The 25,735-nt window shown below is 44.8% G+C and overlaps 1 long non-coding RNA gene across 1 annotated transcript in view; it reads left to right on the top strand.

The window, feature by feature from the left end:
* The window catches only part of LOC149867641 (uncharacterized), a 33,357-nt gene extending 13,795 nt beyond the window's left edge, over positions 1–19,562 (top strand). The window contains exon 3 of the long non-coding RNA XR_016441645.1: positions 18,956–19,562. This is a non-coding gene — a long non-coding RNA (uncharacterized LOC149867641). The remainder of the gene's footprint in view (positions 1–18,955) is intronic.
* The last annotated feature ends 6,173 nt before the right edge of the window (positions 19,563–25,735 follow it).

Raw genomic sequence — 25,735 nt, 5'->3', positions numbered from 1 at the left:
TTTTTTTTTTCAAAAAAAGGATAAAACTAAGTACAGACAAAAACACAGTGAATGTGGTATTGAACTGTATATAATAATCATTGGATCTGGAACTGTCTCTTCCTGAGGTGTTTCATATAGCGAGATGCACAGTGCTTGAGATGGGGCATAAATTTCCTTAGTTCCAAATTTCAGCATCTTCCAGAGGCTGAAACAAATCAGTCTCTAAAAGTACCACCCTTCCCTGCCTTCTATTTTTGACAGAGGAGAAACCAAGTGTATATGAGATTAAGGAAGGAGTATTTAAGGACTTGTAGTTAAAAATGTACAGACAATTTAACAAACACAAAAGCACAAGGATTTTTTTCTCTCTTATTTTGAGATGCTGTGAGGATTTAATTATGGAAATGTCTACCTTTTCATAATAAATTATAAACCTGAGGAACACAAACTATAGCTTCACACACCCAAGTCTCTCTACCAGGTAAAGTAAAGTGAAAGGTTTGTTAGTTATCCGTGATATATGATAATTTCTTTCTAAACTTCTTTTTAAGTTACAGTCAACCACATGCCCACGTAACTATAGGGCTAGGGACCTATACAGTCAATCTTCCAATAACTTCATTTAGTTTTATGATAGTCTACCAGTGAAGCCAGAGGCAAAAAACCCAAACAAACCAATTTCATTGAAATTAATGGGAACTGGATTGGCTCCCAAATTCTCCACAATGAAAATGATAAATGTGATTGATTATTAATTACCAGTATATGCTGAAAACACAACCCGTGCTTTAGTTTTTAATGAGATTCAACTATGTGGAAAGTTTGAAGGGTTTGCAACAGGCCATTTTTGAGCCACTGCTAGAGACATGGAAATGTGAAGCAAAAATTGAAATTAAAAATCAGGGTAATTTTAATGACCTGTAGCTGAAAAGGGAGCTGATCCATTTTATTCCACACTTTTCTTGGTATTCTAAGTAAAGGTAGTTATTTTCTGTCCACTTAGAGGTTTTCCAAACTGAGTTACAAAAGGGCTGAACTTATTAAAGCAAGCTGTTTGCAGCTTTAAGCACAGAGAGGAAAATATCTAGAACCTTAAATTGTACCCTGCTGGTTAAGAGGTACAGGGCACGTCTGCACGAGACATTTACTGTGGAGTAGACTTATTAGTTCCGGAGTAAACATCTTGCATCTACACATGTGGTCCTATTAGGCTGCAGGAAATTAATTTGCTCTGCAGCAGGATAGTACTTGTAAATACAAGTACTATCCTGCTATGGAGTTTTTTTCGTGCATAGCAGCACATGTATAGACACTGACCCAGCTGTCTGGGGCACGAGGGTGCATCAGTGTGAGGCCTGCCTGCGGGCTAGCCCTGTGCTGGAGCACCCTCATGTCCCAGACAGTACCTCTCAGCATGTTGAGCCAGGGGGAGCAGCTCAGAGCTGGCAGGCTGACCCCCTGGGTCTCCTGCCAGCCGGGGCTGCTCTGATCTGGTTCAATGTGCTGCAGTCCCAGGTGCCTGTTCAAACAGCACACCTAGGAGCAATAAACTCCAGCACAATAAGTGATGGAGTTTATTGCTTTGAATTAATCACACATGTAGATGCACCCATAGATTACTTCTGTAGTCCTGCTAGAGCAACTATTGCTTTTTTTAAAGACTGTGTAATAATTGGTTATGTTGGATTCTGTTGGCTTGTCTTCCAGAATCCCTGCTGCCTGGATTGTTGCTTTTCAGAAACTGTTTAGTCAAAGGCTGAAGGTGAAAGGAACCTTTGAATGCATCTTTTCAGTGAGAGAATATTTAACTTCAGGGATTTCCATAAAAGAGGACTACAGCCATTTCACTCAGCTTAGCAGCATGGAAGTTTAAAAGATAGGCAGTACTTTTTGCAGTTATGTCTAACTTGAAAGTGTTACAGTTCCCACTGAATCAGTTTTTCTTTCTAGCATATAATTTACTACAATAGATCATCTAAACATTGTCTTGTCTGCTGCACTGCATATGTTTACTATTGATACTGCATTAATTAAGCAATATTACCAAGGTTCCTTGTTTTCTACCATTGGCTGACTGAACTAGAGAACCAAAAGTAGATCATACATCAAGTGTTGTTTAAATAAAGTCTGTGAAAGCTTTAAATTAGATTAAACCTATGTGCGTATATATTGGTCTAATTCAGCTCACCAGCTCTTAACTTGTAATATCTGAAAGGATACCAGAACAAGATTGACATGGTTGAGATATACAAGCTGGCCCATATCCATATCCACGTTAAATATACACGCTAGGTATTTTTAAGGCACCTGTTACTATAATATCTAGTCTCATGCTTTTTTATCAACTCTGTGAAACATCGTTTAAGTAAATGAAGGCAACATTTTGTTTTACTTAAAGATTTGGAGGCCTCAGCTTCCATCAGTAGAAATTACTTTTGTTATGTTACAGAGAAATCACCCCCATGAATTGGTCCATACGTTTTAAATCAGTGGACTACATCTTACATCATACATTCAGTGTCCTTCTCAAGAAAACATCTCATGACTCTTTAAATTGGAGACTGGAGGGGGAGATTTTGCCAGGATGTTGTTCCTGATGATGAGACAAGCTGCTGCTTACATAGCTTAGCTTACATAGCTAGGCTAATAGAGTTGCTGTCTAGAAATTTTGTCCAGTGTTCATAGCATCGTAGTGAAGTAGGGCTGGGAGGGACCTCCAGAGGTCTAGTCCAACCTCCTGCCTGAGTTAAGACATGAAAAAAAAAATCTAAGCCCCACCTAAATGCTTTGATGAAACAAGGGTGTATTTTTCTTTAGTTTACTCACCACAGTAAATTATATGATGCTAAAAGCAAGAATAAATTCTAGTAGGGCTGAGCTAATAGCAAGTGAGGTAGACTAAATGCCTAATGGGAAGTGAAGAAAATGATTTTCTGTAAAAGACTCTAGCAATATTAAAGAGCAGGGAAGGATGCAAAACCAGAAAGCAACTGAAAAGGCAAAGATATGAAGCAAGCGAGGAAGGAGTTAAGAAAATAGAATTAGTTATCCTTGCTGAAGTGGACAATTAAGAATTGTCTCTATAGCTTCTGTTCTAGCTTCTGTTCTATCGTGCTTAGCTCTTCTGTTGTACTATGCTTAGAAGCTAATTCAAAGTACTTTTACAACAAAAAGGGAAATACACTTAGTCTCAGTTTGAAAGCCTGTACTGTAAAATCCCTTTGTTTCATGTACTTATTTGTTTTTTGATACTATCTTGAAGGGTTGACTGATTTCTTCCTGTGGACCACCCATTCATTACAACAGAAGGCATGGATGGGGCATTCAGTCTTTTTGACTTTGGAGTCAGAAAGTAAATCATGAAGACAAAAGGCACAAATTGGCCACTGTTCTGTTTTGATCATCTAAGGGATTATGAATGCATGTATCAAGCTACCAGTTTTTATGGCAAATGAGAGGTGTCAGGCACTTTTTCTGGTGAAGGCTGAGTGAAGCTTTAAGGTGTAGCGATCAAAATTAAGGCTATAAACCACCACTGAGATTGAACAGAAATGTGCTCCTGTGTTGCTCTATCACTTTCTGGCTACCCTAAAATTGAATCAGGGAACTGTAACCATTTTCCTGGTCACTGTCCCCTACTGTCCTATGATGTGAATCCCTTGATATAGAGGAAAATGACAGGACGAAGGCTTTCACCAGTTAATTAGGATATGATTCTATGTGGTAAGCAGTGTGCCACAGCTTCTCAGGCACCTCCTCCAGAACATAAGAGAATAAAACTAGCCAAAAACCCAAGTACTTTTCACTTTTCTGTGGACATGGCATTCCTGTGGGAACTTGCTGGGGCAATGTCAGCAACCCCGCTATGCCTCTGATTGTCTGAGGCCTGCCCTTGTTGCCGATTGGCTGAAGAAGGACGGAGCCACATGGCGGGCAGCCCTTGCAGCCATTCGGCAGCAAGGGTGGGGCTAAGGGTGGCAGCCATCTTGCCGGCAGCCCTTCAAGTGAACAGTCCTCCCTTTTTTGCCCCAAGCGGGCTCCTGCAGCACCCTCAGGACAGCTGCCTCTCTAGGGAGCCAGTATTTTATTTTCATTAAACTCTCTTTTTTTCCCATGGATTTTGTGTGCATTGCCCACTTTCTTTCTCTTTCTCCATTTGGTCTCTACTTAGCTTGTATTTTTATGGCTCTGTTATTCTCTCCTCTCCCTTTTCTCTCTGTTCCCAAAGTTCCACTGGCTGGGTTTCTGTTTTCACATCTCCCTCAATGCTTGGCCTCTGCAGTTCATCAAAAATGCTAGACTCCATGGAAAAAACTGAGTAGCATTATTCTAGTTTATTTCCCTAATTGGTCCTTCCCTGAATAAAGAACAACAGCATCATTCAAGGACTTGAAGAAGTTGTGGATTTATACATAAGCAATCTCAGTGAGGTCAGTAGAGGTAATCAGGTGTAGCTAAGAGAAAAATTTGGCCTGAAGCATACTGCGGGAGGAAATTGACCAGGGTTCTGATCTATTTCCGCTTCCAGCAGCAATGAGTGTAATATAGAAGGAAACTAATGAATCCTAGTCAGTTTTCCTCTGAGTGCAGAAGCTGTTTAAACATGTAAGAAGGGAAATGAACTAGGGTTAGTCCATTTCCCTTTGAAGCCAGCTGTGTGTTCCCAGCGTAAAGAAATGGAGCATTATTTTACTTGCTGTTTTGTTGGCAGTGGGCCAAAATACAATGTCATCATAGACTCATGCAGGGGCTAGAGGAATACATACAGCAGGATGCATCCGGCCAGTGCTCCATGAGTTTGACTCACACGTTCTGGATTTTTTAAATTACTGCTATGAATTCTACTCCCAAAAATCTGTTTGATAGAAAAGATGAGTAATTGTATTCACTGGAATTACCAGCAGCAACTCTGGGGGTTCTCTGTCCTTCTTAAGTTGACTGCAGAGGTGAGAAAGTTTGTTCTCTATTGCAAAAATCAATTGTTTATTTTGTTGTTCTTTTAGTACCATCAGGCTGCTTTGACTTCTGTATCACTCGGTATTAAATTGTGTAATATATATATGTGTGTGTGTGTATACGCATGTATACATAGACCCACATATGTATCTAAGCGTGTGAAATGCCAAATGTTATAGTGTGTGATGTATACCAGACTAATCATATTTTGCATTTATATATCTTTCCTTCCAGAGTATTTCTAAACATTTCATAAACTTTATCAGTGATGGCCAGTCTTTTTGGTGGCCAGGGCAATTAGCCCTCCACCCTTCCTAAGTGCTACTCTGATCTCCTTCCCCTGCCCAGTCTCCTACTCTGTTTTCTCCTTCCTGCACAGTGTTCTCTTCCTGATCTGTTTCAGGCATGGTGATTTGTACAATAATAAAGAATGCTGACAGAAATGACATTTTATGGCACGATCAGCCACTGAAGGCTCTGTACAAAACAAGACAAAACTTGTCAGTGCACAGTTGCAGAGTGCTTAAAAAAGTGCCCAATCCCATGACAAACGAACGGTTCAGATGAAGGCGCTCTAAAGCGGAGCACCTTCATTAACTTCTGTCAGGGCACACTGGGAGCAGAGCTGGGCTGAGCAGCAGCCCTGCTCCCAGTGCTGTCGTCAGGATGGGAGGCGGGGAAGGGAGTTCTAGCTGGGGTTTGCCCGGCCTGCGCTGGAGGGTGGGGTGGGTGGATTGAAGCCCTCCCAAGGTGGGGGGCTCCAAACCACTGCCCCCTCTCTTCCACTTTAGTACAGCCTGGGCAAACCTCAGAATGGACCTTCTTCCCCTTCCGTCTCCCCTTCCCATCCTGGGACAGCACTGCACCTGAGGGAGGGACAGAAGGGAATAGGGGAAGAGGCTGTAGACATACAGCCTCTCTTGCTGGTTTGGCTCGAAAGTGGAGCTCGATCCAACAATGAACATTTGGTTTGGGAGGGTTGGTCAACGCATGGCACTTTCTGTGAAGTGCCATGAGTTGGATTGGGAAGCTGCAAATCTGTCAGCACACAAAGGGACTGTATTTGGACTGCAGCAAATTAGATCTTTATTTGATGTGCCATGTGCTCAGTGCTGCTGCTTGTAGTCATGAAATTGTGTGCTCAGAACTACTGCAAAATTCTCCAAGCATATTGCACTTCGTGTCACCCTCCAAATCCTCCCCACTACAGCCTGTATTCCAACATGCAGGAACCTGCAAATTGTGATGCTCTTCTTTCTGCTCTCTGCCATATCTGCTGCTGTGCTGCCTGTCCCCTCCCTAGTCTACCATGGATCACATAAAGAGGCTGCCTATGCCACAAGTTGGCCACCCCTGAGCTATATGATTACTTCACAATTGTCATTGTACTGGTCTCCCTGGTTTCATGGCTCTTTGCATAGACTGAAGGAATAGAAATTCCATCCTTCTGTTCCCAAAGGACAGGACCTAGACACTCAAGCTAATTTGTTATCAATGTAAAAGCAGTTCTGAACCTCTCCAGGAGAAGTCAATGGTGCACAAACACACTGTCCTACTCTTTGCAATATACACACTGAAATACTCTGAATCTTCTCCCATAATCATGAAAAAGAGAGGCAGAAAGTTTGTGCTGTGATCTTTACTGTAAAGTACTGTGGGATCTTTTTATATTCATGTAGAGACAGGGCCTGTCCTTGCTGTATTTTCTCTGTGGATTGTGATTGTCTTAGAGTCAGGGGTGCAAAAACCTAATTTAGGGATTTGTAGATTAGATTTGGGACTTCATAGTCCAACTGAAAGAAGTCATTAAATTGAGGAGTTAGTGAAAGTCAGTGCATACAGCAGTAGCAGACTGCTTCTGATTGCAGAACCTACAGCTTCTTTCTGGTGTTCACTTTCACTCCTAGGCAGAAATAAACTGCAATCTATTCTGGAAGTGATGGAGGCTTGGATTACATCAATTCCTCTAAGCATTCCTCAGATTAAAATCACACCAATAAAAGAATGTGAGGAACCACTGCTGAACCGGCTGCTTAAAGTTAGTCTTTTTGATGGTATGCCTATCATTTCTAGCAAGTGAGGGATTATAAACCACAGATTAGACATGAGTTGAAACCAGAAAACTTGGATCGAAGCATCCTGAACATTGAAAAGTTTTGGCAGACTTCTTTACTCAACGGATAAAATGATGACCTTTCAAAGGGCTGGGAAAAAACCTAAGGAATTTCTCAGTAGGCAGTTCTTTGTTTTGAGGAAGACACAGTCAAAGGAGCGAGAATGAGGGCGACCACACTTGCATGCCTAAAAGGCTTCCTTGTAATAAAAACAGCAGAGAAACAGACAGGTAGGAAAAGATTATAGATGAATGGGCTTGAGAATTTACATGCAAAATTGTCTTGAACTGAGAGCTAAGGGAAAGCTTGACCGATCTCCATAAGTACTATTCCTTCAGCCAAAAGCTAACAGAAAATTGGCAGTAATCTGCAAAGCAGAGGGAACAAACCCAAATGCATATGAGCAGATTAGGTGTGCGTGACTTCTTGGGGCCCTGGGTTGGAAGGGGAGGCACCCAATCGGGAGAGCGGGGGAAAAACAAAAACAAAAAAATAGCGCAGATAATTCAAGACTCCCTTGCCTGCCACATTGGAGATGTTCCCTTTTGTACTTCATACAAGGGAGGCAGAAATTAGGCCACAGCATCACTGGAGCAGACGGGCACGCTCTGTCTGTGCAGCAGCAGCATGTGCTTCTTTTCAGAGAGTTGCTTGGCAACGGAATGCTGTCCGCCTGAGTAACCGCAGGAGCCCATTGAAACGGACAGAGGGGCAAAGAGAAAGGGAGAGAAAAGGGGAAGGAAAGAGAAGGGGAGAGAGAGTGAGCTCACCAATTTAGAAATTTCTGGCAGCTGAGTGGGGACTCTGAGAAAGAAGGAAAACAGGAAAAATTACAGCATGGTAAGGAAAGATTGTCCTACAGACCCTGGGATCTGACTCTTCCCACAGGGATTGCACATGGATGTAACTGCATTGACCTTATTAATAATGAAAAGAGGATCTGATCCACAGAAATCATTACTGTGCAAATGTAGACCATCTTCCAAAAATCTTAAGCTGGGTGTGAAAAAATGAGTAGAGGCACACTTCACCAAAGCTTTTCAGCTAGATAACAAAGACCTTCTCAAACAGGCAACCAATTCCCTCCTGTCACATGAGGCTGAGAATGAGACATGCTTTCAGCAGTGCAGGTCAATCAACTCAGCTGGTAACAGCCAACAAGGTGGATGAGCTCTTAGTATAGCTTCATTAAATTGTGTCCTTAAGATTGGATGTCCCTGCTTTAGTGATCAACAATTAAATAGTAATAGCATCATTGTGCTGAGTGACAATTTTTCAGGAATATAGATATTAGTTAATTATTGCTTAGGTTGCAATTTTCAAAAGGGCTGGTAGCTGAGTGTTTGGTTTTCTTTAGTTTTTAATTAATTCCTCCTGGAGAAATTTAGTGATACTTGGATGCTAAGCCCCTGGATTTCTGAAGCATAAATCTATTATTTATTGTATAACTCCCATTTTGTGCCTATAAAGTATTAATGTTTAAGTGCAGAAAATATTTGACAGAGCATTCAGCCATTTGCATCTTTAAAGCTTTTAGGCTTTGCTTTTACTGAACTGCCTTTTATATTAATTTAGTCACACCAGATAAACCACTGAATGTTACTTCTGCAATGATCCTCAAATCAATAGTTGCTAATGTTGATTTGCTATTTTTAGAATTAGCAGCTCACTAAGATGAATAGAGGTATTTCTCACCACTCCTAGAAGTGAGGTTCCAGGACGCATCTTCAGTATCTTCCCCCCAACCTTAGTCATAGGGGCTAGAATACTGGTATATAACTTGTAAAGCTTAAATTCTGCAGAAAATGTTGGACATAGCAAAAATTCCATTACTCTGAATTAGTGGTGTTCAGTCTTTTTGGTCAGTGGGCTGGATGGGCAATACCACAGGCTGGATCCAATGGACTGTCACTCAGCTATGCAGAGAGGTGGGGGGGTGCAGCCCAGACCCTATCCAGCTGTGTGGTGGAAGGGGGCTTGGGCTGGCCCAAACCAGGCCCCATGTGGGGGGGGACTATGACATGGCCCATATCCAGCTCTGTGGGGGGAGGGGCATGGCTTGGCCCTGAACTAGCCCCATGGTGGGGGGGCATGGCCCAGCTCCATGGAAGGAAAGGAACATGGTCCAGCCTCAACCTGATCGGGCTGAGGGAGGGGTGTATGGACCAGCTCCACAGGTGGGGATGGGGGAAAGGAGGTGTAGCCCAGCCCCAAATCAGCCATTCAGTGAAAGGGGGTATGGCCTGGCATCGCAAGGAGAAAGGGGTGCAGCTCAGCCCCAACTCAGCAGTCTGGAGGGAACGGGCATGGCTTGACTCCAGTCTGGCCTAGTGGATGGTCGTGGCCCAGTTTAGACCTGCCCTGCAGGACTTGAGATTTGGCAGTAGGATGGGGTGGCAGTACTGCCACTGCTTTCCTGCTGCCAAATTTCCCAACCAATGGGGAGCCCTACGGGCTGGATTCCAAGGCTCCGCAGGCTATATTAGGTTTAGCACCTGTGTTGTAAATATTAGATCAGGTTAATGATCCTTATGCTCAGTCCAGTGTCCTGTCTTTGATCAGTACGAGAGACTAGTGCAGTAAATCCCATTGTGAATCATTCTGTACAAACCTAGCCATAGGGGCAGCTTCTTCATAACCAGTTCTACTGTGGATTGGACTGCACCCTTATACATAAGCATTAAAAATATCCCAGCAAATACAATTTTAGATACTTTTTATTTTTAACCAAATAAACCTATTTAAAAATCTGTGAACTACTGCAGAATTACTGTGGTGTAGGGGTGCACTGATAGATTTTGGGGGCTGATACTGATAGCCAATTTTTAAGGAGGCATATTGGCCAATACCAGCTTGATTTCTGATACAACTGCATGCAGCTGGTAAATGTGTTGTGGTGGAAGGGGATGGAAAGGGTATGGAGGGGGGCAGATCAAGGCCCCTGTGGTGAGGAAGGGAGTGGGGCTGGGGCTTGAGGTAGGTGCTTCCCAGCCAGGGTGAGGTGGGATGGGGCACAGGGTGGGAAGTGGCTCCTGTCACTGCACACACCCTGGGAGGGCATGGGGAGGTGTGTGTCCCTGGATCTGCATGGGGCATGGACAGGGCAGGCTGCAGCTGTGGGCTGGTGCCAGGGCTGCACCAGGCACTTCCTGGCGGGGGGTAGCACTGGGAGAGGGGTTATGGGGGGGACTGCAGTCACCTCAAATTTCACCATAGCCCTCCTGTAGTGCCCTCCCAGTGCTGCTGCTGCCTGCCCCAAGCGCAGCCCTGACCCAAGCCCCCTTCCCCCGCATGTGCTGGGAAGAGCCTGGCGCAGCCTGACCCCAGCCCGCAACTGCATCCCCACCTGCTCCCCTGCAGATCGGGGGGCACCTCCCCATGCCCTCCTGGGGTGGACGCAGTAGCAGGAGATACCCCCCTCACCCCGCAACCCCTGGACAAGCTTCAACTGTGTCCTGTGCCCCACCTTGCTCGAGCCAGGCAGCGCTTGCCCCAGCTCCACTCCCTCCCCATGGGGGGCATTGATTTACCCCTCCATGCCTCTTCCCTCCCCACTCCCCTTTCACCACAACAGACCAGCCGTACACAGCTCTCCAAGCTGCCGGGATGTGCTCCTTGCTGCCTGCATGCTACACTGGCTGTGTGCATGCACAGGCATTTATCAGCCAAATTATTGGCCACATACAACTGGTTTCCGATACAATCAATTTTCTTTATATCGGTGCCAATCTGATGTTGGACCGATGTATTGGTGCACCTCTATTATGATGCATCCTTCCATTTGGGTTGTTTACTGTCAAATAGTTTTACCTATTCTGGTTTTGCCCTGCCTGTAAGAATCCAATAGCAAATTTATTAATACCCTTTTTAATTAAAATTAAGAAGCAAACAAAGACTGCCTAGTGATGCATTGTGCAGCATATGCAAATCTGAGGATTGTTTCTTAGTCTGTTGGGGTCTGGGAGTTCTGTAGAGGGAACTGTCAAAGTCTCCTGTCGGAAGGAAAGATGCTGATCCTCTTCTTTTGTCATTTCAGAAGTGGTACAGAGTGGCTCAGCTGGGAGCAGTCTCCAGCTTTTCTAAGCCTTGGGGACAGTTGATCTATTGCAGGATTTGGGATGGAGACAAAGGGGTTAGAGGAAATTCTCCCTTGAGAGATAAAAATTCAAACAAGCAATAACAATCTTCCCTCCATTGTTCTTGATTAATTCAGTTCTATATACTAACAGAAATGTTATCAGCTCAGACAGTTGACAGTTAAGACAGAAAGGGTAGCAAAGCCTAAATAAATAAGGCAATTGTTCTCTTTAGAAAATTACTTAAAAGTGCCTTGCATATTGGGTTTGGTTTTATAACTTGTGTATCGCTTCTCGGCCTCTTGAAGGCTCAGATCGAGTGAAAACATTTTTCCTCTTCCTGTTCCCCCCAGAGAACAAGCTTAAAATGATTGGGGGAAATTAACTACTCAAATAATGTGGCAGTCACAGCTGTGACTTGTAGAGGAACTAAGAGAAGCAAAACCTTTTGGATCAACTGTCCTGCATAATCTATGACATTCATAGTTTTATCCAAAAGTAGAGGGTTTCTGGATAACTTTTAGGTGCTATGTTACTGCTGTCATCAGACGTATCATTCCATTTGTAACAGGCATCTGCTTACAGCCCTTGTTCCAAGGGTTAAAAGAGAGTGGAAAAATACTTACTTGGGGCGGACCCATCTCACTGCTTCTGCATCCAGTAACTACAGATACTGTAAAATGGCTGAGACAATCATGGACAGAAGGGGAGAGGGCGTGAGGTTTAGGCAGCCTCTTTAAGGTCTGTGGCTCAAAGGGGACCAGGTTTCCCAGGGGTTGCTGCTGATGAGCTCATGCCTAAGGATGAAATGATTAAATTAGAAGGGGACATTATAGGTTTGTTTCTTACTGATTGAGTAGGGGAGTAAGTGGAATCTAGACCAGAGAAAATATTGATTGGTGCATAACTCTGAGAAGGGGCCTATGGGTAAAGTGAGCACGGTCAGCGGCCTTAACACTGAAGGAATAAAAACCCAACAAGTTGAATTGACGTCAGTCTGCTCCAGGTGGGGTCAGGACAGGGTGTAGGGGAGAGGAAGCCCTGTGGTGAAGCCCAGAACATATGTCCTCTAGCACCATACCATCTGCTGTCAATCTCTTTAATTTTGTTATGTCTCCTAAGAAAGCATGTCGGGTGAGTAAGAAAGACAGTGCTGGGAGTGGAGGATGCCAAGAAGGTGTCTACCTTCACACCAGTTCTTTTCAGTTCACTGGTTTGTGCAGGAAACTTTTTTTTCTTCTGATGCCCAGGAAATGAGCCATGCTGGTTGTCTATCAGAGCAGAAATACATCTGAAACCTATTGGGCACAGATGGTAGTTATATTTTTTGTGTGATTGGCCCCCTGAAAGTACTCTATAGCTCTGCCATGACTGTACATGGCTGCAGAGTGCTTTTGAAGTGGCTGATCATGTAAAAAATTGACCTTAAATGAAGTATCAGATGAAGGTGCTCTACTTTACAGTGCCTTAGGGAACTTGTGTTTCCTAGGGTTCTTTTTTCACGTGATTGGGGCTGGACTGATTCAGTCTAGCCTCGCCCCCAGGGCTGTCAACGGGAGGGGAGAGGGGAGGGGGAAGCCAGCATCAGTAAGCCGCCAGTTGGGGTTTGTCTGGTCTGAGCTGGAGGGGGTGGTTGGATTGGAACCCTCCAGCTTTCCCCACTTCCAGTTCAAGCCAGACAAACTCCAGCTAGCAGCTTGCTGTTGCTGGCTTCCCCCTCCCTTCCTGCTGACAGCCATGGAGTTGGGAGGGGAAGGGGGCAGGGCTGGGGAGAGGGGCTGCTCCTCAGCTGGCTGCTCACCTGCAGACAGGCTTGATTTCTTCCTCCCTCCTCCCTACTCCTCCCCCTCGTCAACAGGTGAATGAATACCTGTTGGTTTGTGGGGAGGCGTTTTAACTCATAGCTCTTTATGTAAAGTTTCATAAGTTAGAGTGGGAGCCTGCAAATCTGTCAGCACTCATTGTGTTTGAATCTATAGGACTGCAGGGAATATGCTATAACACAAGCGGCTATCTGTCCATTCTGTGTTAGAAAGTATGATCATGTCTGCCAGAAATTTGCAGCTTTTCCAGGATATGTGGTATCTCAGCCATTCTGATATGAAAGGAAACTTATTTTACCTTCCCAATCTGGGCTTGACCTTTGTTTTCTCTTATCAGGATTGCCATGTCCTACAATACAATGAACACATACACAAACATTAAAATATGGTAAGGTTAGGGGGACATATAGTCACAAAGGAAGGAAATTCTCAAATATTCCTTTAAGTATGGCTGAGTGTTATCAAATTATCAGGGTCAGGGGCTGAGAGGCCCTGTAGGGACTCTATAGTTTGTACCAATATTCTGTGATGTCATTGCATGAATTATACACTAAGTAATTGTACATACTTTCAAAATGATATGCAAAATGATTACTCAGTGGTTGGCAGTAACCTTCTAATACCAAAACACAATGGGGATGAATTAAAGTTGCAGTAGCAGCTGTACCTACACTTTTGTACTTTGATGCTTTTTTCTTTTGCCTTTCAGAGAGAAATAGTAGAGACTAGTTTTCATACCTAAAAGCCTTTGTTCAATTCTGAAATCCTACATATTGACACTCTTGGGAAGATGCTCCAAGTACCCTAATATCTATTTTAACTGGTTAAGTCCCAATCTAATATAAATATTAACCTAAATAGTGAAAGTTGTGCCCCTAGGATAATTTACAGTTGCCACTGTGATATAGTAGTTCCGTTTTTGCTGACTCACATTGACCTAATTTAATTTAGGCCAGGCATGAATATCCAAACACATGTATTTAATTTCATTTGGACAGCATAATGCTTCTGACATAAATCTGTTTAATTTTGACTTGGCTTTCTAGACCTTCACCGTAATTATTCCTCTTCCTAGGCTGTTGAGTCTGCTTACTGCATCTGGGCATAGTATCATTTTTGAAGACTTTCAGTGACCATTGTTAACAATTGCCTGATAGGCAGAGGTGTCAAACATGCAGCCAACAAGCTAGATCTGGCCCACAGGGTTGCTTCCTCCAGCCTATCAATGGGATGCTGTAAGGGGGGGGGGGCATGACCTGCTCTCAGTGGCAGGAGGGTGAGCAAAAACTGCGCTGACACAGTCTCACTTGCCCTTAGGCCGGTGATCCCACTACCATCTGCCCTACTGCCACCATCCCCGCTGCCATCCATGTTGGTCTTGCTGCTGTCCGTGCTACTCCCAGCAAAGGGGCCCTGTAGTCCAGATCCAGTTCAGGACATGGGGTGAGTTTGACACCCCTGGCTTAAGACATTGCAATATTGCTATATCTCTATGCAAACCAGAATCTCATCTGATACTGCTTTCTTAGAAAATCTCACTATTTGAAATAAATGAAGAAGTCTTGTCACAGATATAAGAGGCCATACTGAACAAAGATCCTCCCATGGTAATTACTACTGAAAAGACAGAATTTAAAAATGGAGGGAATATCATAATTGAATTTATGATAATATCACCTGGACCAGGGAGAAGAGATTGATGTCATATATCTTGACTTCAAAAAAGCTCTTGATCTGGTATCCCATGATCACCTCTTGGCCAAACTGCCCAGTTGTGGCCTTGGCTCCACCACGATCCGCTGGCTGGGAAATTGGCTCCGTGGTTGGACCCAAAGGGTTGTAATTGATGGCAGTCACTCATCGTGGTGCCCTGTGACCAGTGGGGTCCCCCAAGGCTCTGTCCTGGGACCCATCCTGTTCAACATCTTCATTAATGATGTGGACGTTGGAGTCAGGAGTGGACTGGCCAAGTTCGCCGATGACACCAAACTTTGGGGCAAACCATCCACGCCAGAGGACAGGCGGGTGATCCAGGCTGACCTGGACAAGCTCAGCAAATGGGCAGACGAGAACCTGATGGTATTTAACATCGAAAAATGCAAGGTTTTCCACCTTGGGAGGAAAAACCTGCAGCATCCTTATAGGCTCGGCAGTGCTACGTTGGATAGCACTACAGAAGAAAGAGACTTGGGGGTCATCATTGACCACAAGATGAACATGAGCCTCCAATGCGATGCTGCGGCTAGTAAAGCGACCAAAATGCTGGCGTGCATCCATAGATGCTTCTCGAGCAAATCCCGGGACGTCATTCTCCCCTTGTACTCAGCCTTGGTGAGGCCGCAGCTGGAGTACTGCGTCCAGTTTTGGGCTCCACAATTCCAAAAGGATGTGGAGAAGCTTGAGAGAGTGCAGAGGAGAGCCACGCACATGATCAGAGGTCAGGAAAACAGATCTTACAATGATAGGCTGAGAGACATGGGACTCTTTAGCCTGGAAAAGCGCAGGCTCAGGGGTGATCTGATGGCCACCTATAAGTTTATCAGGGTGACCACCAGGATCTGGGGGAATGTTTGTTCACCAGAGCGCCCCAAGGGATGATGAGGTTGAACGGTCACAAACTCCTGCAAGACCGTTTCAGGCTGGACATAAGGAAGCATTTCTTTACTGTCCGAGCCCCCAAGGTCTGGAACAGTCTGCCAGCAGAGGTGGTTCAAGCACCTACATTGAACACCTTCGAGAGTAAATTGGATGCTTATCTTGCTGGGATCCTATGACCCCAGCTGACTTCCTGCCCTTTGGGCAGGGGGCTGGACTCGATGATCTCCTGAGGTCCCTTCCAGCCCTGATGTCTATGAAATCTATGAAATAGTAAAATATAATGAACTAATAATAAAATTAACATTCTTTAAATGTGTCAAATGAAGGGCATGAGCCATACAAAGTGCAACAAGGGCTATAGCACAGTGACCAGATGGACTCAAAAGGGCTGATCCTATTGCAAATAGTCTGCACTTTCTTCAAGTGACCAGGTCACAAAGGGACCTGAATAGTATCAGAGAGACCATGCTCGCCTGCCACAGTTGTCCGCACCTTCTCCAAAGCATCTCAAAAGAAGGCTACTAGTCCAAAGGGTTCAAGAGCCTACCGTGGTTACTGCTGGAATTCTGCAGTATACTACTGGAATTCAAAACAAGCTACAAAAGGAGGTTTTGCCTTTGCATTAAACCAGGGGTTTTCAAACAGGGGTACTTTGGAAGGTCCCAGGAGGTATGCAGCAGTGGCATGGAGAAGCCGGTGGCACTTTCAGTTTCAACCAGCTGCTGGGGGACCCCTCCAGCTCGATGACTGACTGCTGGGGGACTCCCCACTTCTCCACTGGCCGCTGGGGGTACCTTGACCAAAAAAGGTCAAAAACCTCTGTGTTAAACTCTCTGGTTATGGGCGTAAATGTATGGACATTAACTCAACCATATGTAAAGTAACAGAGTTGATTCATTCCTGGTACCCCATTATGCTTCTTCAGAGATTATTTGGGCTTTGCATGTTTTTATGCATTCAAGAGAAACAAGAAGAGACTTCAAGCAAGAAGTGCAAGAAGGGGATTCAAAGATTTATTATATATTCTTTTATATTGCTTATACAGGGTATAAATTGCTAAATATATTGAAACAAGCTTAAAGGACATTCTTGTAACTTACGGCTGTTTGCAGACGTGAAAATAAAAAAACCCCATGCTTTATGAGAAGAAGGAGTGTTACTTTGACCCAGCTACGTTGCATCTATCAACAGGGCTTTTTGGTGCTTTTATCTAATGGCTGATTCAATCAGCTATTATATACAAGTGCCAAAAAGCCCCACTAAAGTGCCCAATCTATACAGATGCTGCAGAGCCAGGTCGAAGTAACGTGCTGCCTCTTCTGGACATATGCTGGGCTCTGTGCAGAAGTGCATTGAATTTAAAGTATGTGAAAGGAGCCCAGAGGGATGGGAGCATGAAATACTTACCTTCAGTACAGGGGGAAGCTGCCCTGGTGAGCAGGACCAGCCCCAAAGGTTTAGGAGCACATGCTCCTTCCAGATCGGTGGAAGGACTGTTGGTGTTAACATTTCAGGCCCTGGAGAAGGGCAAAAAGGAGAGGAGCGGTGACAGATGAGAGTAACTGGAACTGGAAGAGGCCAGAGGTGTCAGTCTCCTGCAGAAGACAGGGGAAAGGGGACCGAACTCCTGGACAAAAGTACCTGGGAAAACCCTAGCTGTGGGAAGGAGGTAGCCTGCTGAGAACCAGACTGAGGCTGAAGGCGGTGAAGAGACTGCAAAGGGAGAAGCAGCTATTTGGCTTGGGACCATGAATCTTAAAGGGACCCTGCCCTTTTGAGCCCAGTTTGGGATATTCTTTTCTCTTGGTTTAGGTTTTTTTTTCTCTTCCTTAGCTGTGTTGCTGAAAATAAGGAAAAAAGAAAAAAAAAAAAAAGGAGAGAAGGAATGTAGCTGGCATGCCCTAGTGTGGGGCTGTTAAAGAAGTAAAGTTTGCCCCAGGGGAGGCATTGGTCCTAACCAGGGGTCTGGGCCCAGAATTGCAGCTGCGACTTGAAGGTGGGAGACTGGGGATCCACAGGACTGTACAAAATAGACAGCTGTGAACAGTCCGATTGACACATTGGGGAATGAAGCGATTTTGGATTGTTTGGTTTTGAACTTGTGCCAAAGCAGAAAGGCAAATTTATTTGAGTTTAATTTCAGTTGAGACCCCGAATGAATTGACTTAAATTGATTAAGAAATTCCTGATCATAAAGTTGATTTTGTGGCCATCCTTATTTGGATTAATTTAAATTAAGTGCTATTCAACATAGCAAAAGCAACCAACAATTTATTGACTTTATTGAAATCAGAACGTGGTAAGGATGGGGTGTAATGGTAGGAGAAGCCCCACAAAGAAGGATTTTGCCCGGGTGGGTGACGAGGGTCATTGCTCAGTTTTCATCCACCTCCCGATAAACATCAAGCAACATCAAAGTGTGGCGGGTAAAAGACAAGGCATCTCAGGCTGGGTAATCATAGAATACCCTTGATCTCCTCACAGCTCATCCCAGCAAGGCTTTAGGCTGTCGGAGACCATGGCCGTATAGCATCCCCACTCAATAAAGTAAAACATTTTTTTTTTCATATCTGCAAGCAGCTATGTTTAAGGAGCCCTTTGCTAGACTTGAAGAACAACATGCAGAAAAAAGCAGTAATTTTAGCATTCGATGTTTATGTAAGGTGCCAACTAGTCTGATAATTCTAGAGACAGAATTATTTATTTTATTTACATAAGAGTTATGAAATTGAAATTAGTAAGTCAGTCTATCTATGGCCAGCCATTTTGTCTTGATGCTAACTTCAGCTATTAAGGTTGAAAGGATAACTCAGTTTTCATGCATCTGTGGTCTTTCATATTCTTTTGATGCTGCCAACAAGGTTCCGGTTATGGTGATGGCTTTACTAAAACTGATACATCAAAGTATGTTTTCCATAAACTCATCAGGCTTACATACAGTAGGACTGGATGAAGGGTGAAAGTGCATAAAGGGGCTCTAAAAGCCCTTCATCTAGATACGTGAGAATAAAGCTCGCCTCCAAGGACCTCCCCTACCATACCTAGCATTATCATGGGTTACCTGGGGCTTATGTATGTGTTGAGGCAGGCCTGGAGCTTTCTGTACTGCCCAGATCAGGGAAGTCCCAGGGATGTGTCATAACTTATACAGATTGCAGAGACGTCTTTAAATGCCTCCACCCAGACAGAGCCCATGGAGGATCTGGTGTCCCTCCACCCCGCGGCCTGCGGTGGATGCCCAGCAAGGCCAGGGAGAGGTAGGAATTGGGGGCCCCCACACCTGTCCTGCAGGCGTCCACCTTAGGGCCCTGGAGGCACAGGTGAGGGAGCTCCAGGAGGAGGTGAGCAGCTGAGGGGAATCAGGGAGGCAGAGGACAAAATTGATGGTTATTTCCTTTCCCTGCAGGGCCATGCATCCAAGGAAGAAGCACCTCAGGAAGTGACCTCCACTGCAGAGTGGCAGACGGTCACCTCCAGAACCAGGGCTGCTCACAACGTAACAGTACCAGTTCCTCCAGTCCGGCTGGAGAACAGGTATGAGGCCCTGGCAACACTGGAGGAGAAGGAAGGAGAGGAGGCAACCGGAGAGGAGGCAGCTCCACACTCTCCATGCTCCAAACAGGCGGAAAGAGCCAAGCAGTCCCAGAGGAGGAAGTGTCGAGTGATCGTCATAGGTGACTCCATCCTGAGAGGTACCATCTGTTGCCAGGACTCCTCAACAGGCGAGGTCTACTGCCTGTCCAGAGCAAAGATTCAGGACATGACGGGAATGGTGTCTTGAGGTGGGCTTTGGCTTCCTAGACAACGATGTGCACATCATGACAACAGACATGCTCGGATGGGGTAGGCTCCACCTTTCCCCTAAAGGTAAGCATGTGTTCTCTTCTAGGTTGGCAGATCTCCTTCGGCGGGCTTTAAACCAGGCTTATCAGAGGAAGGGGAAGAGGGGAGTGGAGGAAACCTTAGACCGCTAAACCAAGCAGCACCCACAAACACAGCCCAGCCTAGACCGACGAGCAGAACATATACCCAGGTAAGCAAAAAGAGCCAGGGCTATGCTGAGATTAGGGGGCCAGTGAACACATCCTCAGGAGGCCTCAAATGCCTCTACATAAACACTCACAGTATGGGAAACAAGCAGGAAGAACTTACCCTCCTGCTAGCTGACACCAACCCAGGCGTATTGGGGCTCACAGAAACGTGGTGGGACCCAACGCACGACTGGGTGGTGAATATCAAGGGCTATAGGCTGTATAGGAGGGACAGGACAGGGAGGAAGGGCGGGTGTGTGGTGCTGTACATTAAGGAGGAATACACATCCTCATCAAGTAGCCCAGTGTCTGAGGAGGGGCACACTGAAGTGCTCTGGGTTAGAATACAAGGCAGTCGAGGGGAAAGAGACTTAACGGTGGGAGTCTACTACAGACTACCCAACCAAGGGGAAGAGCTAGACCAGGAATTCTTAAGTAAGCTAACAGAGGTAGTTAGGTCAAAAGAGGTGGTCATCATGGGTGACTTGAACTTTCCAGACATCTGCTGGGAAGAGCAGTCAGCCAGGTCTGACTGCTCACGTAGGTTCCTAGCCAGAATACAGGACCTCCATCTAACCCAGGAGGTGCACAGCCCCACCGGGGAGACAACTTGTTGGACCTGGTGCTGGCCAAGGGCAACAACCTGGTGAGGGGGCTGCAGGTGCTTGACCACCTGGGTGACAGCAATCATCACCTGCTGGAATTCACCATCCAGCACAAGGTGGCAAAGGCCTGCAGCAAGGCAGCAGCCCTAGATTTCAGGAGGGCAGACTTCAATGAGCTAAGGAGAATAGTTGGGGAAGCACTGAGGTCCCGGAGGGGAGGGGAGTCAGGTGTCCAAGAAGAGTGGTCACTCCTTAAGGAGACAATCCTCCAAGCCCAAAGGGAGGTAATCCCAAGACGGATCAAAGGGAGCAGGAGGGTGCAAAAGCCCCCATGGCTCACCAAAAGCATCCAGGAATGTCTCCTACCTAAAAGGGAGGCGCACACCCAATGGAAGGGAGGCCCGTCACAATGGAAGGGAGGCCCGTCACCAGGGAGGACTATACTGCAGTTGCTCAGGGATGCAGGGGGGCAGTCAGGAAGGCCAAGGCGGAGATGGAACTGGGACTAGCTTCCCGGATCAAGGACAACAAGCAGTCCTTTTTTAAATACATAGGGGGCAAGAAGAAGGTACTGGGTAACGTGGGGCCTGTGCAAGACACGCTAGGAAATTTGGTTGTCACACCAGACTACAAAGCTAACCTATTTAATGACTTCTTTACCTCTATTTTCCTGACCAGGGACCGGATCACCCTCTCCCTGCCCACCGAGACCCCCCTCAGGCCGCAGGGGAGGCACACCTAGGCCAAGGGTCAGTGAGGATCTAGTCAGGGAACTTCTGGAGGGACTGGATGTATTTAAATCAGCTGGTCTGGACGATTTCCACCCCAGAGTGCTGAGGGAATTAGCTGAGGTCACTGCGGCACCCCGGCACAGTTTTACAAGTACTCATGGTGCTCTGGTGTGGTGCCAGAGGACTGGAAGAGGGCCAATGTGGTTCCTATCTTCAAAAAAGGGAGGAAGGAGGACCTGGGAAACTTTAGGCCAGTTAGTCTTACCTCGATCCTGGGTAAGCTTTTTGACAGAATTATCCTGGCACATGTCCACGAGGGGCCAGCAGTGGAGGTTACGCTTAGGGGCAACCAACACAGGTTCGTCAGAGGCAGGTCCTGTCAGACCAACCTGGTGGCCTTCTATGACCAGGTCACAAATTCTTAGATGCAGGGGTAGCAGTGGACATAGTCTTCCTGGACTTTCAGAAGGCCTTCGACACTGTCTCTCACCCCGTTCTCATTAAAAAACTGGGGGACTGTGGTGTCGACACCTACCCAGTCAAATGGGTCTCCAACTGGCTGGAATGCCAGACCCAGAGAGTAGTGGTGGATGGGTCATTTTCGACCTGGAGAGATGTGGGCAGTGGGGTTCCCCAGGGCTCGGTCCTTGGGCCCGCACTGTTCAACATCTTCATCAGTGACTTGGATGAGGGGGTAAAAAGCACCATGTTTGAATTTGCTGATGACACTAAGATGTGGGGGGATGTGGGCACACTAGAAGGGAGGAATAGGCTGCAATTGGACCTAGACAGGTTACAGGGGTGGGCGGATGAGAATCAACACTGGGATGGGATTCAACACTGACAAGTACAAGGTGTTGCACCTGTGGAGGAAGAACCAGCAGTATACCCACAGGCTGGGGAACTCCCATCTTGTCAGTGCAGAGGCAGAAAAGGATCTTAGAGTCATCATTGATGCCAAGATGAACATGGGTGGGCAGCATGGGGATGCAGTCAGGAAGGCCAGCCGCACCTTGTCATGCATCCACAGATGCATCTCAAGCAGGTCCAAGGAGGTGATGCTCCCCCTCTATGCGGCACTGGTCAGGCCGCAGCTGGAGCACTGTGTCCAGTTCTGGGCACCGCACTTCAAGAGGGATGTGGATAACATGGAGAGGGTCCAGAGGAGGCCACTCGCATGATCGGGGGTAGCAGGGCAGGCCCTATGAGGAGAGGCTATGGGACCTGAACCTGTTCAGCCTCCACAAGAGAAGGCTGAGGGGGGATCTAGTGGCCTGTTACAAACTAGTCAGAGGGGACCAGCAGGCATTGGGGGAGTCCCTGTTCCCCCAAGCACCACCAGGAGTGATTAGAAATAATGGTGACAAGCTGGCAGAGGGTAGATTCAGATTAGACATCATCAGGAGGTGCTACTTCACTGTCAGGGCAGCTAGGATCTGGAACCAACTTCCAAGCGAAGTGGTGCTGGGTCCTACCTTGGGGGTCTTTAAGACAAAGCTAGACAAACACCTTGCTGGGGTCCAGTACTCTTTCCTGCCATGGCAGGGGATTGGACTCGATGATATACTCAGGTCCCTTCCGACCCTACAAATTATGAAACTATGAAAGCTACCCTAACACGTACCATTGTTGGACTGTCCCATTTCTTTTAGGGCTTGTCAACATATGGTGTTATTTTGAAACATCTATTCAGTATAATTATTCCTGAATTACCCCAGGTATAGATAGTCTTATTCTATAATAAGAGTATCCAGCAATGGGTCAAATAGCCATTCACTTATATTCAAACTGTACCTTAATCTGAACAAACAAGTACTGATAAGCCCTTAGATTCTTTCAAGGCTCTGTTCTAGCATAAGTGGGTCACATAGGTATTGTAGTTTGTCTATACTGGTTCTGTGCCAAACCCAGAAGTGGGGCTGAGAAACACACACATTTCACCACTCACCCCTGCTGTGCGAAGTTCAGAATGGCCCCAAGTCAGCACCAGTGAGCACATCCAAGACAGAGGCCAGGAGCTGCACTGGGGCACATGCTCCTGGGCCTAACACTGAAGGGATACAGATGAGCCCACACTACATTACTGGGAAAAGCTATGGTAGACAAGAGAATCATTTTATTGAAAAGAAATCTGGATATAAGGGAAAAGAAATGTAGGACTGAAAATGTACAAAAAGCATATAGCCAGGAGGCGCTCTATATTTTTCCTGCTTTTGTTATTGCTTATGTACTTCTTTGTGCTGAGGTATTATTTTATGTTAAGGTGTTCCCCATCAGGCTTTCACAATTCTTCATATATTTTGACTTCTTTTGACAAGCCTCATTTCCCCTGCTACTCTTTTCCTTTATTGGTAAGGAATTAACAATAAAAAGTCCCTCTGAACTGAAGGGAAATGGGTCACATTTTTGTTCAGAGCAATAAGTATTTTTGTTTCAGTTATCATGTATTGGTGTGTGCTTTGTAAAATAAACACTTCTGCCTGCATAAGGTTCTTGAAATAAGCTTCCTATCCTTCCAGACTGATTTTACTTGTTCTCTGCATTAGTACAGATCCTTACTTGACTAAATTGCCATACTGCATTGATTTGAGCTGTGACATGCTACTCAAGCTGAGGATCTGCTCAAGTCTGACTGCAGTAGCCAGTTAACTCAATTTTCCTTGTCTTCTATAGTTTTATATTTTTTCCCAGATTTCCTCCTGCTTTCAGACTCCTACCCTTTTCCTCTTCACCTGCATGGGCACTTAGGGAACATCAGTGTCTGGAAGGCCTTGTGAAGCTTGTTTAATACAATATGTCCTCAAGTTTGGCTTGGGATAAAATCTACATGTGTTTGTCACAGCCGTGTCAAATGGGAGCAAATCCTAAAGAGGTGCCCCTTGCTCGACCCAGAATCTTGTGGGTTATCAAAAGAGTAACATCAAAGCTGATTATTTTACCAAGAGGCACCACATGGGGCAACTTTCTGATTTTTTTTACTGCCTACATGCTCAGAGAAAGCTAATTAAAATAAAATTTCTCAAGCCCTTTTTATTTGTATATTTAGTTCCCCCAATAGAAGGGATCCCCTCCACATTCTTATATATGCTTTAAGTGTTTTTCTGCTGTTATGACTACCACGTCCTCAGTAAAAAAAATAGGAAGGCTCTGTAGCAAGGAGCCTGTATCACACAGCCCTGTGTTTACATGACTCAGTACTGCAGCTGTTTATTCCTTTGATTCTTTTCTCTGACAACAATTTAAGATCAATTTGAATAAAGTGAAATCACGTTCCTGTTATTCACCTATGTTATAAAAACATCTTACAATAATGAGACTGGCAGCAATTCAACAAATGTTTGAAACTGTGCTGAGAAGTCAATAGATGTGAGCAGATGTGTCCCCAACTCCAATCCTCATACTGGTTTATAGTGAAAGATGTGTGCTGCTGAGAAACAGCCTTTAAGTAATGAGTATACCATATGTTGTTGTAGAGAAGCACATTAAGATTTGGCAAACACAGTCTAAAGGACGTATTTTGGATCATTTAAATTTTTTTAAAGTTTAATAAAGATATTACAGTACAAATCTGGAGATTTGAATTTAGCACGAATTCAGTAATATTAGTGTTGAATTGTATTTATTCGGTAATAATACATGGATAATCAAGAAAACCTAGAAGACTGATAGTACTATATCAGATTGTTTTTTGGCAGACCATTTAACTAGTCTGTCCTGAATGTTTGTTTGATATGTGAGAACTTAGCCATCTCACACTGATTATATTATGAATGCAGGAAGTAATGCTTATCAGGGACTGAGAATCCTGTGAAAGCACATATTTGAATTAACATGTTAACACTGACTCATTTTGTTAGTAAAGGAATGAGTTTGAAGTATTGAACTATTACAAGCCTTTATAGTGTGATGGATGCAATTCAAGCATATAAAGTTCAGTCTTTCATGTGGGAGATAAGAAAATGAAGTTAACAACTTGGGTTTTTCAGGGCATTAAGAGCAACCATATGCTTAATGTGTGAATACCTTTCATTATGGATTATAATAAACATGACTAAGAAAGTAGACCTTTTAAAGCCCTCTTTGTAGCTGTGTCTTTATATAAAGTGACCGTATAGAAATGTAAAAGTACAATATTTAAAACACCAAGTCAATTGTATAGGCATATGTATATAATGCGATCTGTAAGTAATATTTTATGAGATAGGAATCAATTATAGTAATTTTCAGCTGAGGTAATTTTGGCTCAAAAGTATTTGCAAATAAGTTTAGATAATTAAACACTGTTTCATATTAAACTATGTCTTTTTGTGGTACTTAATTATTCATTCTGGTCTTCAAATTGAGGACTTCTCCCTCTTGTCCCCATATTACAGGAACCTTACAAGACAGAGGGTAGTATGGAGCTCACTTCAGATCCCATCAGTGTCCTACTGAGGTTGTAACAAGAGATTTACTGAAGATAATGTCTGTTTACTCTTTCTTCTTCTATCCCTGAAGTTGAACATGTTTTCTTAAAATCACTAACATTTCAGAACCCTTGGTGGCATAATACATTTTATGTCAAATTTTGTAAACTTTACACAGGTAAAACTCTCATTGTAGTTAGCTCTTGGCATTTTGGGCCATATCTTTAGTTTCATACTAAGAGGCACATGTTTGAGTCAGCACCTAATTCAGATATTCTAATTATACACTGGGGAATTCTGCTCAGTCTGAGGACTGAATCAGCACTTAAAGGCCATGGACTGACAATAGCTTCTTTCATGCTCAATAATGATGAGTCAGGTCTGCAGTAGCCCTTCAGTCATCAGAGCCTCCT

Source organism: Crocodylus siamensis, chromosome 4, assembly GCF_052110815.1.
Source record: "Crocodylus siamensis isolate JL-2025a chromosome 4, ASM5211081v1, whole genome shotgun sequence".
NCBI lineage: Eukaryota > Metazoa > Chordata > Crocodylia > Crocodylidae > Crocodylus > Crocodylus siamensis.
Note: the sequence above shows the minus strand (reverse complement) of the source record. Positions and strands in the feature narration are given on the sequence as shown.